General features: G+C 39.9%; 1 protein-coding gene across 2 annotated transcripts in view; it reads left to right on the top strand.

Moving 5' to 3' along the window:
- Positions 1-17910, top strand: part of STARD13 (StAR related lipid transfer domain containing 13) — a 305130-nt gene that overhangs the window by 39657 nt on the left and 247563 nt on the right. The window contains exon 2 of one of the 2 annotated variants that reach the window (XM_059378092.1): positions 11648-11707. The exons of the other annotated variant lie outside the window; for it this stretch is intronic. The gene's annotated coding sequence lies outside the window, so the exon portion shown is untranslated. The remainder of the gene's footprint in view (positions 1-11647; positions 11708-17910) is intronic. 2 annotated transcript variants of the gene reach the window in all.

Below are 17910 nucleotides of genomic sequence, written 5' to 3'. Positions count from 1 at the left end.
ACTCATGATCTCAGGGTCCTGGGATCGAGTCCCGCATCGGGCTCTCTGCTCAGCGGGAGCCTGCTTCCCTCTCTCTCTCTCTGCCTGCCTCTCCATCTACTTGTGATTTCTCTCTGTCAAATAAATAAATAAAATCTTTAAAAAAAAAAAAAGAATATAAACTTAATATAAAAATGGATTTTAAGAGGCACCTGGGGGTCTCAGTTGTTAAGCATCTGCCTTTGGCGCAGGTCATGATCCCAGGGTCCTGGGATTGAGCCCTGCATTGGGCTCCCTGCTCGGCGGGAAGCCTGCTTCTCCCTCTCCCACTCCCACTGCTTGTGTTCCCTCCCTCGCTGTGTCTGTCTCTGTTAAATAAATAAAAATCTTTTTAGAAAATGGATTTTAATTATAATGACATTATTATTAGACTATATAGTATAGTCTATGTATAGACTATGTCATGTCTAGATATAGACTATGTCATATACTATAAATGTCATGGGCATAAATTTTTAATTTTTATTTATATATCTATGACTAATGAAATGCAAACATATGGCTTGAATATCAGAGAATGATTAATTTTCAAGTGAATTAGTAGAGTGCTTTTTTTGTTGTTCTTTATAGTTTATGATGTTTATAATTTTTGTTTATGATGTTTGCAAACCCATTTTATTACCATATGACAAGAAAATAAAGAGCTAAAGGTGGTAGGTGATGGAGAGAATGTGGTGAGAACGACCCAGGCCTGCTGTGGTTCAGCTCATCTCTCTGCCTCCTTCACCAGAAAACTCCTCAGCCCTGGACTGCTGGAGTTCCTTCTACCATAGCGCCCCAAGTCAGGAGAGAAAGGACCCCTTTTCCTCCCAGAATTGTATGACTAGTGTGGTTATTCTACCTTATATACCATTGTATGGCATTGCCTTATGTATCAGGCATTATCTTAGCAAGATCTCTACCCCCCCTGAAGTCCTGATATATAGGGCAAAAACATGAAGAGTCAGTAAGGTACTGGGGGCTTAGGACACCAAAGTCACCAGCTACAAAACTGATACACTGTTAAGTGTCTGCCATAAGGCTAACAATATGAGGACTAATGTCAGAGGCTCCGGAAGATCTTAGCCTGCCAGTGTGTGACATGGTTACAGCTGCCAGGCTGTGGGGTAGGGGATCAAGTAGGTTCTCTTAGGTCCTGTCCTTCATGGAGTCAGAGTAGAGAGTGTGTCTACAAAGATGATTCGACAAGGCAGAGCAGCATGCTACTGATTTCCAAACTCCTCTTAGAGTTCAAAAGAAACAGACATCACAATGAGGCTCTAGAAGAGATACAACTTAGGTGAGTTCTGAAGAAAGGGTAGAATTTAATTAAAATAACCCAAGAGGAAAGCAGGAATCTTACCATAGGATTAGAGTTCCTGCATCTTCTTAAGCAGCTTCCCCTGTTGGGGGTGCTCAGCCTGTACCTCACCTCTATAGACTTCAAGCAACAATCACATGGTGTGAGGAGCTCCTCTCCACCCACATGGAGTTCCTCCTGCAGGACGCAGCCCTGTGGTTATAGCCACCCCTTAACTCTGCTAACCCACTTCAGTAGTGTGCCTCCCCCAGCAAGTGAAGGCAAGCCACAAACAATAGCCTCTTCTAGGCAACTGTTCTTGATCTTCGCCCATTTACTCTCAACCCAGCTACGTTTGTTTCATTCCGTAGTTCTCCGAACCCAGCCTTGATACTGGTTTCCAGTTTCTATACTTCTGCAGCCCAACAGATGTCCTTTGAAGTTTCTTGGCCCTTGGCTTCCAACTCTATTGGCTATTCTCACCTCCTGACTTTGGCATTTCTCTTGGTAGGGAATGAGAAACTCTATGTGGCAGGTCCAGCCGTACAGAAATGCACTCCGGAGCTCAGCCTCCCACACTTGTACTTTTTCCCTTTTCCACCCTCATAGCCCAGAAAACACTCAAGTGCTTTAGAAAATGAAGGCCATCTGACCACAGAATGTGGTAAAGAGGGCAGTGTTACCTCCACTGTGAACAACTCAAGACAGGTGACCATGTCTTTTTATTTTGACTCTCCAGCTCCTACTTGGCATAAAACAGGGCACTAGCTAGATGATTCTCAATTATAAGCCCATGATAAGTAGAACCATTTTAGTCAATTTCTGGTGAGATTCCCTGCTGTGGAGATCGAGACATTAGATGCCAACCCCTCCACTCCTTGCCCTAATTCCAAACCAAGATACTATGCAGGATTTGCAGAGGGTCGTCAAAATTCTGTTTTGTTCTCAGTACATCATCCACCTCAAAATTTTAAAGGGTTGAAACGGAAAAGTAAGGAAGGCAGTTCTGTGATTGGTGGAGTGGTCAAGATGTGTTTCTCTCTCACTTGAAGTCAAAGAAGGGGATTCCTTAGGGCCCCACTGCATAGACAATACTTGACCGATACTCTCTGGAGAACTTGACCGATACTCTCTGGACTTTATCAAGATCCAGAAATGGTGCCTAATTCCTTTCTTGGTGTGGGGTCGGGGGGGTGCTGTCAGTAGGCAAAAAGCTGTGCTTTGAACTGCCTGCCACAATAGTAGAACAAAAATAGGGAGACCTGGGAGAGAATTGCTCTCCCACGGATGGTGGTAGGCACAGGTCCCTTGTCCTGGGCCAGATGTGACTCCTACACAGGAAGTGAGCATGAGAATTGCCTGCAGGGGGCACTGATCATGACAGCATAGGTAGGTCACCAGATGTCCGGACTGAGAAAGAAATCCAGCATGCGACCTCGTGGGAAAGGATCGGCACTGGGAATCTGCCACATCCAGAGGGCGCGGATATGGATCTCATCTGACCAGCTAGTTTAGCGTATGAGACCTTCTGTTGTTCCAGCCTCAGGCCCCTTCCACCCATTGCAACCCCTGAGGAAGCTAGAGTGTTCCACTGAGAGGGGGAGGGAGGTGGGGGCAAAAGGAAGGCTGAAGAGCAAGGCTGGGAAACGGAAAAGCTATCATCTGGGAACCTTTTTATAATGGATGGGAACCTTTTTATAATTACAGTAGACTGGATGTTTCACTTGCTAAAATGAGATTGTTCTTCTGGTCACCCAAGGTGACCAGATTACTTAAAATCAGCTGTGTGATCTCCATTTGAAGAATGAGGAAGAAATGGCTTATCAGCAGGTTTGAAGGACAAATGCTGAAAAAGAAAGGGAAGCTGCTTTCTGTTTCATGCAGTTGAATTCAGCTGATATAACCATAACAGAAGTAAATAATGAACTGATGAATGAATTAATACATGCGTACAAGAAAATAATTGCAAATTCAGTGATAATACTCAGTTTGACTCAAGACATTACCTACCATAAATTAGACTTTTGAAATTATCTCCAGTTCCCCCATCTAGTTTACTGTTATCTCAGCTCTTAGCCAGGTCAAAATTCTGGCCTCTATTTTTTGACCATTTCAGAAGAATACTCTTATCCTCACAACTGCCAGTTCCTCTGGCTTCTGCTCTCCTAATTTTTAGAGCAATTTTACTCTTGAACTCACAGGATAGCTATACCAAGTCAGACTTTGCCTTTTTTTCATCTCCAGAACTTTTCTAATTTTCTACTCTGTGGATGTATCCAAGACATGTAACCCTTTCCTTTTTCCAAAGTAAAAATCCAGGATTTGCTGGCATATTGAACACTTGGACACCAAAGAAACGTCAACGGTTATCAAGCCAGATATGATTTGGAAAGAGGGTTTTATATGGTTTTTTGAGCCTCTCTTATTGGCCATCATTCTGGTTCCATGTGTAAGTCCCCCGCCCTCTGGTACAGCTCACTATTTTAGGTTTTCACATGGAGCTATGGGCATTTTTAACTAACTTCCTCTTACCTAAGCACAGCAATCTTTGCGGATAGAGTACGGATTAAGCAGATATAAGATATGGGTGCCCTAAGAGATGAAAAGATTAAAGATTTTGAGGACTACATCCCTGTGGACAACAGTATCATTGACTGTCCATTGGGATAGCTCCAATACTTCATAATTCGAGTTGTTATTTTACAGTTCAGCTTAGGATATTTTAATATATATCTTTTTGCTAAATCTTATTATTATACTGTTGTATTTATGGGCTTACTGTGCTATAGTACTAACTGGTAGATTTTTAAAGTTCTTTGCAGTTTATTAATATCAAGTCATTTGATTCAAAAGCATTTGCTCTCTTGGGGCACCTGCATGGCTCAGTGGGTTAAAGCCTCTACCTTCGGCTCTGGTCATGATCTTGAGGTTCTGGGATTGGGCCCCGCATGGGGCTTTCTGCTCAGTGGGGAGCCTGCTTCCTCCTCTCTCTCTCTCTGCCTGCCTCTCTGCCTACTTGTGATCTGTCTGTTAAATAAATAAAATCTTTAAAAAAAAAATATGCTCTCTCAGGCCAGTGGAGTCTGCCTACTTGGAAGGAGCATTAAAGTATTGATTGGTCAGTGTTTAACGAGCCATGCTGAGTGGTTTTATGTGATTTTGCTTAGCAGTCTGCCTCCCTGATTCTTGGTTAGGCTGAGAACACTATGGTGCTTTTAACCATTGGTTTAGAAAACTGAAGAGTATTTTCCTGTAATCATTACAAAGTGGTAAACAACTAGGATTAAAGCTGGAGGAAGGGTCGTCTAGTTACAATTATTGCTGTCAGACTCAAAGTGTTTTATATGAAGGCAACCTCACTGTTCCTTTCATCAGAAGATGGTCTGTGATTGGACCACATCATGCAGACCCTGTTCTTCAGGCCTTCGGGATCTTTGCTGTAGAGCCGGGTTAGCCAGCCACGTTGCTCTTCCAGGGCTGATTTATCTTATAGGTGACACATTGAATAGAAGCACAAAGTCAAAGTTTGAATTCCAGCCTCTGTGTTGTCTTGATTTGTTGGGTCAGATTAATCACCTAATGGTGTGCCCTTGGACGAGCGGCTTGCTGTGTACATTTAGCTGCCCAAACCGCATCCCCCCTATCACTGGAAGTAATCCTCTGATAAGAAAACAAGCTCACGAAAGACAAAGGTACCAGTCAAGTGGGAGGAAGATAACTAGAAAGAGGATGTGAAGTTTGGTTTTTTAAATGAAGCACTAATGGCGGGTGTGCTGGGTCCAGTGGTAGTTGCCAGAGTCCTCTGGGTATATGGCATTCCACAGGAACTCAGCCTCAGAGCAAGCACAGCGCCACCCACGTGGCATTTCTTTGGAACATGGGAGAAATAGTATGTGTCTTGTGAAGGAATCTAAATATATTCTGGAAGTTTGATTTCTGGGTTTTTTTTTTCACTATTATATTGGAAGATTCTCTAGTTGTCACCCACCAGCCCAGACCAGATCTGTTGGGAACTAAACATGCAGAATACTATCTTTGGTTTAATGCTCCAGTGCCACAAAGGGATTAATAAATTGGAAGAGGTTTGGAAAGATCCATAGGAATAATAAAAGTAATAGGAGAGAATGATTTACGGAGCATATCAAAGGAACAGACCACATGTAGTGTAGTGAAGTGGTGGTGAATAGAAAACACCAAGCCAAAAGTATCTGAAGTGTATAAATGCCAACATGAAGAATTCCATCACATAAAGAGAAAATACTCCCTAGGAGCTAGACATCATGAAATAAATTAAAGAGAGGTAACTTTAAGTTTTTCATCAAATATAATAGTAGTATTAATAGCTAATACTTCTTTAAAGATCTGTTTGTTTACGTGAGAAAGGAGAGTGTGAGGTTGGGAGGGGCAGAGGGAGAGGAAGAGAGAGAGAGCATCTCTAGTAGACTCCCCCCACCCCTGCCGCACTGAGCATGGAGCCTGGTGTGGGGCTCTATCTCACCACCCTGAGATCATGACCTGAGCCAAAAATCAAAGAGTTGGACACATAACTGACTGAGCCACCCAGACACCCCACTAATACATTTTTATAATTGGCAAAGTAAAGCGATTATATCAATAAACTGTTATCAGTGGAATAATATTTCTCTGTAATTTCAAAAAGACCCTAAATTCTAGAAATCATGTCTAGGCTATGGCCAATTCATGAAGAGTCTCCCTGTTTCCATTCTCTTAAATTATGAACGTCTGGTGTTTTTCCATCCATGTGTGTTTAGCACTTGTGTACTAGATGCTGCAGTATGACACTGAACAGAAACAGAGCCCCCGCTGTCCTGGAGCTCATGGTCTACCAGAGGACCAATGATAAACAAATAGCCGCCCAGATACACTTAAGATTAGAGCTGATGTCAGTGCTTGGTAGGAAAAGACAAAGGATGTTCCAAGACTTGACAGCATGGACCTTCCCAGTCTGGGGAGGGTGGTAGGGAAACGACATCTCAGCAGAGGCCTGAGGAAGAGTTAGTTACCTGTGGGGACAGAGGGTGTTGAAGGAGAAGGTAGAAGGGGCAGGTGGAAGGGGCAGGAGGCAGCTCTGTGAAAGCCCAGCTACACCAGAGAGCAGGGCACACGTTTCATAACCAGATTCGTTTAACTTGAGACCTGCCCTGCTCAGAAGAAATAAAAATGAAAATGCAGGGCAGTTACCCAAGAGAACCCAGAACTTCAGATAATTCCACTAGGAACATTCTGACACACACTAGGATATTCTCCACATTTTAAGGATTTTATTTATTTATTTGACAGGCAGAGATCACAAGCAGGCAGAGAGGCAGGCAGAGAGAGAGAGAGGAAGAAGCATGTTCCCTGCTGAGCAGAGAGCCTGATGCGGGGCTCGATCCCAGGACCCTGGGATCATGACCCGAACCGAAGGCAGAGGCTTTAACCCACTGAACCATCCAGGTGCCCCTATTCTCCACATTTTAAATAAAACAAGTCAAACTATAAAAAAGTCTCACGGACAAGGTGCACAACCCATCTGTCTTTGCATTGCACTTACAAAGTATTAAAATTAGTTGTTCTATGAGTCATATGGTAACGTTGTCCTTGAGCGCAGGAATCTTACCATATTCATTTTTCATTCTCAGCACTTAGCATAGATCCTGGCATTTAGTAAATGGCGAATAAATGGTGCTTGAATTAAATGGAATTGAATCTTGCTCAACTCCTGGCTGCTACCCCTGCTGATGTAAAGACTGTCACAGCAAAGTGGCAAAATGTGTGAACTCTGGGATCAAAATGCTTGGTTTCAATCCTAGCCCTTCACCAGCTGTGTGACCTGAACCATTTTATCCTTTGCTTTGTCATCTGTGAAAAGAGGATGTTCATATTGTCCACTTCTGGGGCTATTGCTTTAATCTTATCTATATTTATATCTATTTCTGCATCTATTCTATTTATAGATTATATTTAATATATTCTATTCTATTTAATAGATTATTCTAATCTATTCTATTCTATTTATTTTAATTATATAGAGTGTCTGTCCCAAGCCCTCCCAGGGAGGGAACAATTAAGTGCTGTACTATATGAGGGAAAACTTCTACCCATCTAAATTCTATTCAGTGTCACATCAGAGATAAGGATCATGTCAATAAAGGAGTTATCTGAGCAAATATGAGGATATAATTTGCATTATGTAATGATTATAATCTGCCCAACCACAATGATTATAAAGTGATCTTATTTCCCAACTTTTAAACATTGTCATATAACTTTTATGAAAAATTCTGTAAATGTCAGGGGGGAAAGTACTGTATTATAGAACATAATTTGTATTTGTACTATTTTACAAAGTGCTTTGAAATATGCATTATCTTATTTGATTCTCATAGGAGCTCTGTAAAGAAAACCAGATCTAGTTTTGCAGTCCAGCTGGGAGATGGTGGACATAAATGACAGTGGACATAGGGGTATACGAAGTATCAAATGCACATTTTAAATAATAAGCACAGGTTTTCAGAGCATGAATATTTCTGAGAACCACCATTGGGGGTAAAGATATTTTAGAAGAGGTGGAGTTTCAGATGGGCCGTGGAAGGTTAAGATTTAGGCAGATGTAGTAAAGTGGAAGGAACAGAGGTTGACATGCTTTTGGTATGTTTAGGGTGATGAGCTCACAGTCTGGCAGCAGTGGAAGCTCAGTCTGGTTCTGGAAGCTGAGTCTGGTGGTCTGCACTAGAGTGTAGAGGCCTTGGAATGCCATGCTGCCCTGCACATTCCCCTAGTTAAATTGCCCATTTCCATGCAGACACCACTGGCTAACATGCTCCATGAATTCCAAGTATGATAGCCAAGGAAAGTCTGGAGTCACCTACCCCCAGAGACCTACAGCCAGGCACTGGCTCCCCTCTCCCCCCGCCATTGAAATAAAACTTTGCTTAACTGCTTCATTCAACAAATAATAACCAACACTGTCATTATTCCAGCACTATAAAAATAGTCATTTAGCTGCTGAAATTTACCGAACATTCCTACCAGAATTTTATTGGCTATTGAGAATTGGTTTTAATAGCAGGATTTTGTTCATTTGGTTTTTAGATGTGTTATTACTGATTTACCCATTCAATCAATTTCTATTTCCTGTGCTGGAGAGAAAAACTGCCCCCAGCCCTATCCCCTGGGTTCAGGACCAGAAAGGGGGAAAAAAAAAAAAAGACTTACATGATAATCTTGGAAAGTAATCACATACTTTCCTGCTCTACGTTAGGATTTTCAATTCTGATATGGATTATTCATGGATATGGTAAAGTCTTCCCAAAAAGTAGGATACATTTTAATCTTTTGTAAGTGGGGTGGGGGGTGGGGAGAAGACTAGCATAAGGGTCATAGTGAGAGTGATTTAAATCCTTTGTTAAGATTTCATGTAACCCCAGGAGGCTAATGTAACATTTTATCTGTTGTCATGCAGAATTACTGGAATTAATATGCATACTAAGAGCCTCAGTACTGACAATTCTGGATAGATAACTTTATTTTTACCTTTCAGAGAAAGCCCAGTATTTTTTACTTGCTGTCCTTAAGTTCACACACATACTTCTGGCTTCGGTCTTTCTTCCCAAATTTCCCCTCATGTCAGAAAGAAGACATAAAGTAAAATTAAATGTTTTTACCAGAAAATGTTTCTTGTTTGCTACCTTAAATCTTTAATGCTGAAGTGCTATTTATAACCCATTCCCAGAATAATCTTTTGAGAAAGATTATGCACTAGTTATTGATGAAAATTGAGATGCTTAGAGCTTTTGCTTTATTTTGTTCCAAATCTTCAGGAATAACAACTACAAAAAGGTTGTTGTTATTAACAATAAAAAAATGGCAATGAGAAATAAATTATCATCTAAGAATAAGCTGAACCCCTTAGGAGTCTCAGTACTTTTTCTCATATGCAGAATAACACATAGCATCTTACTGGGCAACCCCCCACAGCACAGTGCATTGTTTCCCAAAGCTCACAGCCCCTTCCTCACAGTGGCCACTTGTCCTGAACCTGTATCCTTGGTCTTTCAGCAACATTTGGTGTTGTTTCCTGGAGGGCGCATGACCTCCCTGGTTGCCTGGCTTCCATCACAGAACAGTACCTTGGGACTTCCTCTACAACTCTGACACTTTATGGGTTCATTGACTCCTCCCGGTATTGCCTAAGTGCAGGCACTGACTCCAGTCTCTACATCAGGGAAGCATCTCACCTACTTCCAAAGCTTTATCCTCCATAAAAACCAAATCTAATCTAACCCTGCACCCACCTGCCTTTTGAATTAGAATCTCCCATTCTTGATTCTATGTGATATTGCCTGAAGCAATAAGTCTTGCTATGCTAGCACCTTGCTATCAACTTGCTCCCTTTCCATCTCCTCCTCAGCCCCCACTTCTGGAATATGGAAGTCTCCTCTGTGTCATAAACTCTATTAGGACAGCCCTTTTGGTTGTCGTCATTTTTCCTTAAACTTAGATATCCTCAGCACTTAAAGCCTGGCATGTAACTGACATTTGGTAGATGTTGAATGAATGAATGAATGAATGAATGAATGAGTGAGTGAATATCACCCCATCTGTACCGATTTCAAACCAGCCTAACTCTCCTGTATATCCTGGTAGTCACCTGTGCTTAAAGCTTGGGTGACCATATTATTTATCACCTGCATTGGGTGAAATGAAGCACTATTAATTTTTAGTGTGGAAGGAGCACTATTATTATCCTGGGAGAATAGTCTTAAATTTGGAAAGTCTTGGGAAAACCTGGTTGACTGCTTAGTCAAACCATCAGCTTTTTTTTTTTTTTTAACTACTTCCTCCTCCTATGTCCCCCTACAGGTCTGCTGCCAAGACACATATCTTGTCTGCTTTTGAGCTTTCCCCTAGCTTGGTCTCCCCTTTGCACCCTCATTCTCTCACTAGCCTGTTTCAAGCCTTACCACATCCAGCCCAGCTACTACTAATAGCCTCTTGACTGGCCTTGTTGATCCCAAAATAGCCTCTGCAGTGTCTGTCTTTGCCCGTTCTATTCCCAGGCTGCCAGATTAATCTTCCTAAGGATCAGTTACAATAATATGATATCCCTTCCCAGAAGAGTTCCATGAGCTCTCTGTTAGCTCTGAAGTAAATGCAGACTTTTGGTTTTCAAGTTCTCAACCTTGAACTAACTACATTCATAGGCATACATGTTGGAGACCTGAGCCATGTAAAACAGTGTTGGCATCCTCCGGGAGCTTATTAGAACTAAAGACTTTTGGACCCTACCATTAGACCTGTAGAATCAGAATCTACATTTTGGCAAGATTCCTGAGCGATCTGTATACACGTTAAAGTTTGAGAAACACTGCTCTAACTTTAAACTAACTGGGAGGAATCACACTCCCCAAATTTCACTTCCATGCTTTGTTCACACTGGTCTCTTCTTATAGAGTATCTGCTCACACTTTCTCTCCTCATTGGAATTGTATTAATCTTCCAAATGTAGATATCTGCCACTAGATACCTTACAAAACCTTTACTGAAACAACTATTATCTTTGCATTCTGTGAACATACCGTAGTGTTTCACTTCTACTCTAGCTACTGTCTCACTTGCCTTATGTTACAGTTACTAAGTTTCCATACATCTACATTCCCACTATATGATAAGCCCAATGTAAGCAGGAACTATCTTTTTTTTTTCTTGTGGTAAAAGATATATATCATAAAATTTACAATTTTAACCATTTTTAAGCATAAATTTCTATGGCATTTAAATGCATTCATTGCACAACCATCACTCTCCACCTCCAGAATTTTTTTTTACTGTTTCAATCTGAAACTTACACCCATTCATCAACTTCTCATTCTTCTCTCCCTACAAACCATGGCAACCTCCGTTCTACTTTCCATCTCCAAATTTGACTACTCTACATACTGCATATATATAGAATCATACAGTATTTGTCCTTTTGTGCCTGGCTTATTTCATTTAGCATGATGTCTTCAGAGTTTATCTGTGTCACAGCATGTACCAGAATTTTCTTCCTTTTTAAAGCTATATAATATTCCATTGTACATATATACTGCTATTACTTTATCCACTCATCCATCAATAGGCATTGAGTTGCTTCAACTTTTTGACTATTGTGAATAATACTGTTATGAACATAGATGGACAAATATCTGTCCAAGTCCCTGCTTTCAGTTGGGTGTATTCCCAGAAGTGAAAATTGCTGGGTCTTATGGTAATTCTACTCTTAATTTTTTGAGGAACCTCCATACTATTTTCCATAACAGCTGTGCTATTTTGTATTCCTATCAGCAGTGCACAAGTATTCCAGTTTTCTACATCTTCACGAACACTTGTTTTTTTCTGCATTGGGTGAGTTTTGTTTTATTTTGTTTTGTACTAGCCATTTGAATGGGATGGTTATGAAATGGTATGTCATTGTGGTTTTGATTTGCATTTCCCTAATGATTAGTGATCTTGACCATCTTTCCATGTGCTTATTGGCCATTTGGTTTCTTCTCTGGAGAAATGTCTGTTCAAGTCTTTTGCCCATTTTCAATCAGGTTGTTTGTTTTTTGTTGTTGTTGAGTTGTAGGTTGCTATGTATATTCTGGGTATTAACTCCTTATCAGATATGTGATTTGCACATATTTTCCCCACTATGTATGTTGCTTCTTCACTCTGTTGTTAGTGTCCTTTGATTTAGGAACTGTTTCTATATCCCTATTATAGTGTCTTCAAGTGGTGTCTGGTCAATATTTGTATTTTCAGTTTAATTGAGTTCTTAAATGATGCTTAATTAATGATTTATCACCTTAAATTTATGATAAAATCTAACTAAATATAAATTAACTTTGCTATAAAGTTATTCAGGACAAATCCAATGGGATTTAGGAACTTCAAATATAATTGTGAATGTTTTCAGGATTGAACTATGCTGATATACAAAGAAGGCTTCAAAACACTATACTGAAAATTACCCATCACTGTCCCTAGCTTTAGAATTTTGACAACTTCCACAGGGAGGTTTTGAAAATTAATTGCTCTTGTATGACAAGAAGAGATGAGAAATTATTTGTGGGACAATCAGATGAAAGTTTAAATTCTTATGTTTGGCTAGGGGCTGTCCCATGATCAAAGACAGATGGGAAATAGAAAGTAACTCTGAAAGAATGAATTTTCAGGGAAGTAAAGATGTTTATAAAAATTCTGAATGTTCCCTGAAGTATAACTCCTGTTGGTCTTGCTGGAATCAGATGCATCATTAATATGACAGTAGTGAATTTAAAAAGCTAGTGGATATTTGTAGGATGGTAAAATGAAAGAGATAATCAGTTCTTCATTATTTCTGAACTGCATTACCTGGCTAATTTATAAGCCAAGAAAGCTACTAATAATAGCTCTATTAACAATTCTGATTATCTTCCTCACATTCTGGTCTTTCTGCTCTGTGATTAATTTTTAGTTGAAAAACTTTCTACCACAAATTATCTTTAGGCTATAGAGTCACATTAGTTGTGTAGTGCAGTGATCATGTGCACTCTGTAGACAGCTTAATGGAAATTCTGATTGTTCTGGTTAGTTCACATTTGAAATGGTTACATAAAACTTCTTTGAGTAATTAACACAGTCTCCCAACAAAGAGTTAGCTGATTTTTTATAATAAAAGGTCAAGCAAGAGAAAGTCATTTAGAAGGCAGAAGAGATTGCCTTCCTGGGATCATTTTTATTCTGAATTACAAAACAACTTCAAAGGCATGAGTCAAGCGCTTAGTAATTCTGGTGCAAAACATTACTGCTGAACAACTATAGTTCAATGACAAGATCTCTACTGGATTATCATAAATGAGAGCTAATAATGGCCCATTCATGCACATATGTAATGTATTTAAAGGGTATGTGTGGGTAGTTAACCAGGGTCATACCTAGCTTTCATTACAACTCTCTATTTTCTCTGTTTACTCAACCCCTGACTTTGTGATGAATGATCCATTTGGAACAAACTTTTTGTGTCCTCTCAGATATGTAAAGGTTACACATTTCCCCCAACTGCTTAATTTAATGCTTTAAACATTTCCCCCCAACTATTCTTGACTCATTCACTTACCTGTGCTCTGAAGTGATTTGTCTGATTGTTTACATTAAAAGAGGTTAACAGGAATAGAGAGTCAAGGCCAGGAATATATGGACCTTTATGACTTTGATTAGTTCTAACTTAAGTCTAAAGTGTGGCAGGTGTTTCTGAGACAAGATTTATTGTTTTAAGGCTCTTTGAGCCTTAGTTGGAATTTCAACAAATCCATTTTGTGACCACTTTTCCTAGTTTCAGTTCTGGAAAATAACAATAGGTATTATACAAACAACTTAAGTTTTAAGTTCATGTGTTGAGTATCAAACAAGTACCTGAAATCATATAGTTTTAGAAAAGAGGGGGCACCTGGGTGGCTCAGTGTGTTAAAGCCTCGGGCTTCCACTCGGGTCTTGATCCCCGGGTCCTGGGATCGAGCCCAGCATGGGGCTCTCTGCTCGGCAGGAAGCTTGCTTCCTTCTCTCTCTCTCTGCCTGCTTGTGATCTCTGTCTGTCAAAAAATAAATAAAATCTTTAAAAAAAAAAAAAAAAGAAAGAAAGAAAAGAAAAGTGATCTCAGAGAGTACCTGTTCTGTTTCTCTCACTTTACAATTGAAGTAAATGAAACCCAGTGATGTTAAGGGACTGACCTAATATTATATAGCTCACTAAGGACAGCACTAGGATGACACTCAGGGACTGGGAGGCATCATAGCTCAGTGTCCTCACTATTATGTATCATCTTCCTTCAGTTAATCCTTCTGATAAGCACTCTATTAATCAATTCTCACCTTTTTAATTAGAGTAAACCATGTGTACTGATGTAATCAACAAGTTGTTCCTTTATTAAACACTGACATTTTTCTTGTCCTAACCTTCCTACTGAAAGAAGAATGCTAAAATAGCAAGTATTTTTGACAAGGTAACAAAATGCTATCCAATGTGAAATCCTAATATGATTGATATCCAGGAGGGTTGATATCTACATACAAACACTGAGAGAGCATAGGCTTTCTTAACAATTTTTCAGAAAGGATATAATATTAACAGATATTTAAGCAAAGCAGATGTGGAAAGAAAAAAAGAGCTGAACTTTTCTGTACCGTATGCTTTCAGGTGCTAGTGAAGATGAAAATAAATAAGACAGACTTACAGAATACCACACTAAGGTAGCAGTGTTAACAATGAAGAAGGAAAGAACTGAGAGTTAGTGAAGTCCTTCCTCCTATTAGGAGTTATGTTAACATGTTTTATACCACTTTATTTAAAGATGGCACCATTGATCCTAAACTTTGAGACAGATTTTAGATGAAACTAATTATTAGCACTTTAGTTAAAATGTACAGAATTGGGTGCCTAAGTGGCTCAGTTGGTTAAGCATCTGCCTTCAGCTCAAATCATGATCCCAGGGTCCTAGGACTGAGTCCCACATCAGGTTCACTACTTGGTGGGAAGTCTACTTCTGCCTCTACTTACATTATAACTAAACATTAAAAGAAGTCCTAGGACATTTAAAAAAAAAATGGTACTAAGAGGTGGTCTCTGTATGTTAATTTCCTGTTGCTGAGACTAGTGTGTCAAACTATTCCCTACTGCCCAAATCCAGCTGAACATGCAAAGGGTATGGCAAGATTAAAATTCAGCCTAAGTATTAGGAAATCTTACTGTATTTAACTAACTTATCAATTAATTAAATTAGCAAATTTTTTAATTTCTTGGTATCTTTCCAAAGCTAATTGTGCTATGCGATCAGTGTCTCCTATTCCCCAAACTCAGCTAAGAATGAAAGATGGAGCCAAGATTCAGCACAATTGGCTCATAAATACAAAACTAATTTCCTCTTCTAGAAGTATCAAAAGTGATAAATATAATTATAACCAATTACTGTACAAGAACTCATAGTGATAGGTAGTTATAGGTGCCTGTTCTAAATGCTTTATAAATATGGACTTATTTAGTATTCACAACAGTCCAGTGAAGTAAAGTACTTGTTTTCCCCATTTTACAGGTGAGATGCAAAGAAGTTGTAATTTGTTCTAGACAGTGACAGAGCTAGTTTAGAAAAGATAAAGGCCATGAGTAGTCTGCTTATTTACATTATCCTGCAGCTTACATTCATTTGTAGTAATCTCAACTATCATGATCATTTATGGTTTGAGTACAAAATCAGAAATATCTGGAGAATTTAAAAGATTATGAATCTATTGATATTTCTTGAGTTACTTGACAAATATTTACTGAGGACCCGCTGTGTACTAAAATCAAGGATTCTCTATTCATTAATGATATGTAGCTCCCAAAACAAGGGAGATTTTTTTCTTCCAACTGCCTTCAGAACAAAATTTACCTAAAATATATACAGTGTATGTCTATGGGTATGAGCATAGACACACATTCTTTAAACAAAGAGAAAGGGACCTTTCAGATACTTCTTCGTTTACGAGCCTAAAACAAGTGGTAGTTCATTGGAAGACATTTATATTCCCAGGCTATGTTCAGTTTGTCTTGAACTACTAGATCTGTTTCCCAACTTTGTTCAAGACAGCTAAAAATCAGTATTCATTAGAAAAGGCTCGTGAGGTACCTGGGTGGCTCAGTTGGTTATGGGTCAGACTTTTGATTTCAGTTCAGGTCACGATCTCAGGGTTGCAGGATGGAGGCCCATGTTGGGCTCTACATTCAGCACTGAGTCGGCTTCTCCCTCTCCCTCTGCTCCTCCCCCAGCTCATGTCTCTCTCTCAAACAAACAAACAAACAAACAAATAAAATCTGAAGGAACGAAGGGAGGGAGAGAAGGAGGGAGGGGAAAGTTTCTTGACTTACATGCAAGTTTTGGGGTTTTTTTGGGAGGGGGCATTTATATATATTTTTTGGTAGCCACTGCAAGGTGCACTGAAATGGAATAAAGTTGACAATTTTCAAGACATTTGAAGGAAGAAAATCTCAGTAAGAGAAATAACCATTTTCATGGAAAAGACCAAATTTAGTTTGTCTGTGAAGATGGAGAAGTAGGTAGGCTTTCAGCTGTGTCAGCACACAAAACAAACACCTACAAAGGCCACTGCTAAATGTCTCAATGCTTTGAAAGCTGAGAACCGCAAGTGGGAGAAAGTACTTCCGAACTGGTGTCTGAGATGCCCAATGAGACTAAATAGAAATAAAGATATTATCTCACTTGAAAGGTTGTCAGATAAATACAGAACGACACAATTACAAATATTGCATGGAACACACTTCGACTAAAAAATGATTTGTTGTTTATCTGAAATTCAAATTGCTAAAAAATGATTTGTTGTTTATCTGAAATTCAAATTTAACTGGGAAGCCTGCATTCTTATTTGCCGACTCCGGCAGCCTTCCTAACTTCCCAAGCCTTACTCTGGCTCCTGGCTCTTGGTGGCTTTCACTGTCTTGGTCAGAGATTCCAGGAGGGGATGTTTGTGGTGATGGGAAAGGTTAAAATGGGATGGTGTCTCTAACAGGGAAGGCCTCCCAAAAGGCCCTGAAGTCGGAAGCTGGAAACTCCCGCCTATAGAAGTCCTTGGAAGGCACATGAAGTGTTAGGCTGCCTCCTCATAATGCCACTCTCAACCCTGGGATTAGTTGGCCTGCCTTCATGTCCACAGCCACCCCCTTCTTTCTGTTCAGGATGGCTCTCAGTCTCAATTTTTTTCTATTCTGCACTCTTGTGGGAGACTGTTCATGACACAGCGTCCAGGGTCTTTGTACCTACACTGCTATCTCCGGCATCAATCACAGAGCCCAGGACATAGTAGAGGGTCAGCAAATGTTAACTAAAGTGGAGGTTCTCAAACCTTTTTATTGTTGTTGATGTTCTCTTGCTAATAATGGTAAGGAGGAAATGCACATAAAATCATTCCCTTCTAAGTCCTCATTATTTCTCTCTATTTTTAAAAGTTAGTAAGGAAAGATGGAATTGCGCACAATACCATTGTATCATGTGCCCGACATGGTGTCTGGAGTATAGGATGTAAACTATTTTTGAGTGAGTGAGTGAGTGAATGAATGCAAATTATGATATTTGAGTACAAAGAGGGCTGGCATAAGTTTGATCTGCATTTTGTAGAAATAACCTTCCACTGAAATAACCTTCCACTGAAGGGGCTTTTCTGTATATTATATGCTGGGCCAGAATGGGAGAAGGGGATGGTTAGATGTTACTCGGCTTGGGACATATCTAGAAGAGTTGGTGGAGGGGTGCCTTGAGGAAGTGGGGAGAGGGATTACTCATAGGGTTCACTCCCCTAAGATAAGAAGTGTTTGAAGTAGGAGGAGAGACTGGGGACATAGGCAGTACCAAACAATAGTGATAGAAGGAGGAAGGGGAAGGAAATCGCAAACCCTGTTATCAGAAAGGGGAGGAGAGTTCCTACAGCTACTGGGTCCTCTGGGCCCTTTTGCCCAGTGGCCATATATCTGCAAGTGACAGATCTAAATCAATATGCATTAGTTAGGGCCAACCCACGGTCAGAGAGATTACTAAATT

The sequence above is a fragment of the Mustela nigripes genome, chromosome 15 (genome assembly GCF_022355385.1).
Source record: "Mustela nigripes isolate SB6536 chromosome 15, MUSNIG.SB6536, whole genome shotgun sequence".
Lineage (NCBI taxonomy): Eukaryota > Metazoa > Chordata > Mammalia > Carnivora > Mustelidae > Mustela > Mustela nigripes.
The sequence above is the reverse complement of the archived record's forward strand: the minus strand, read 5'-3'. Positions and strand labels throughout refer to the sequence as shown.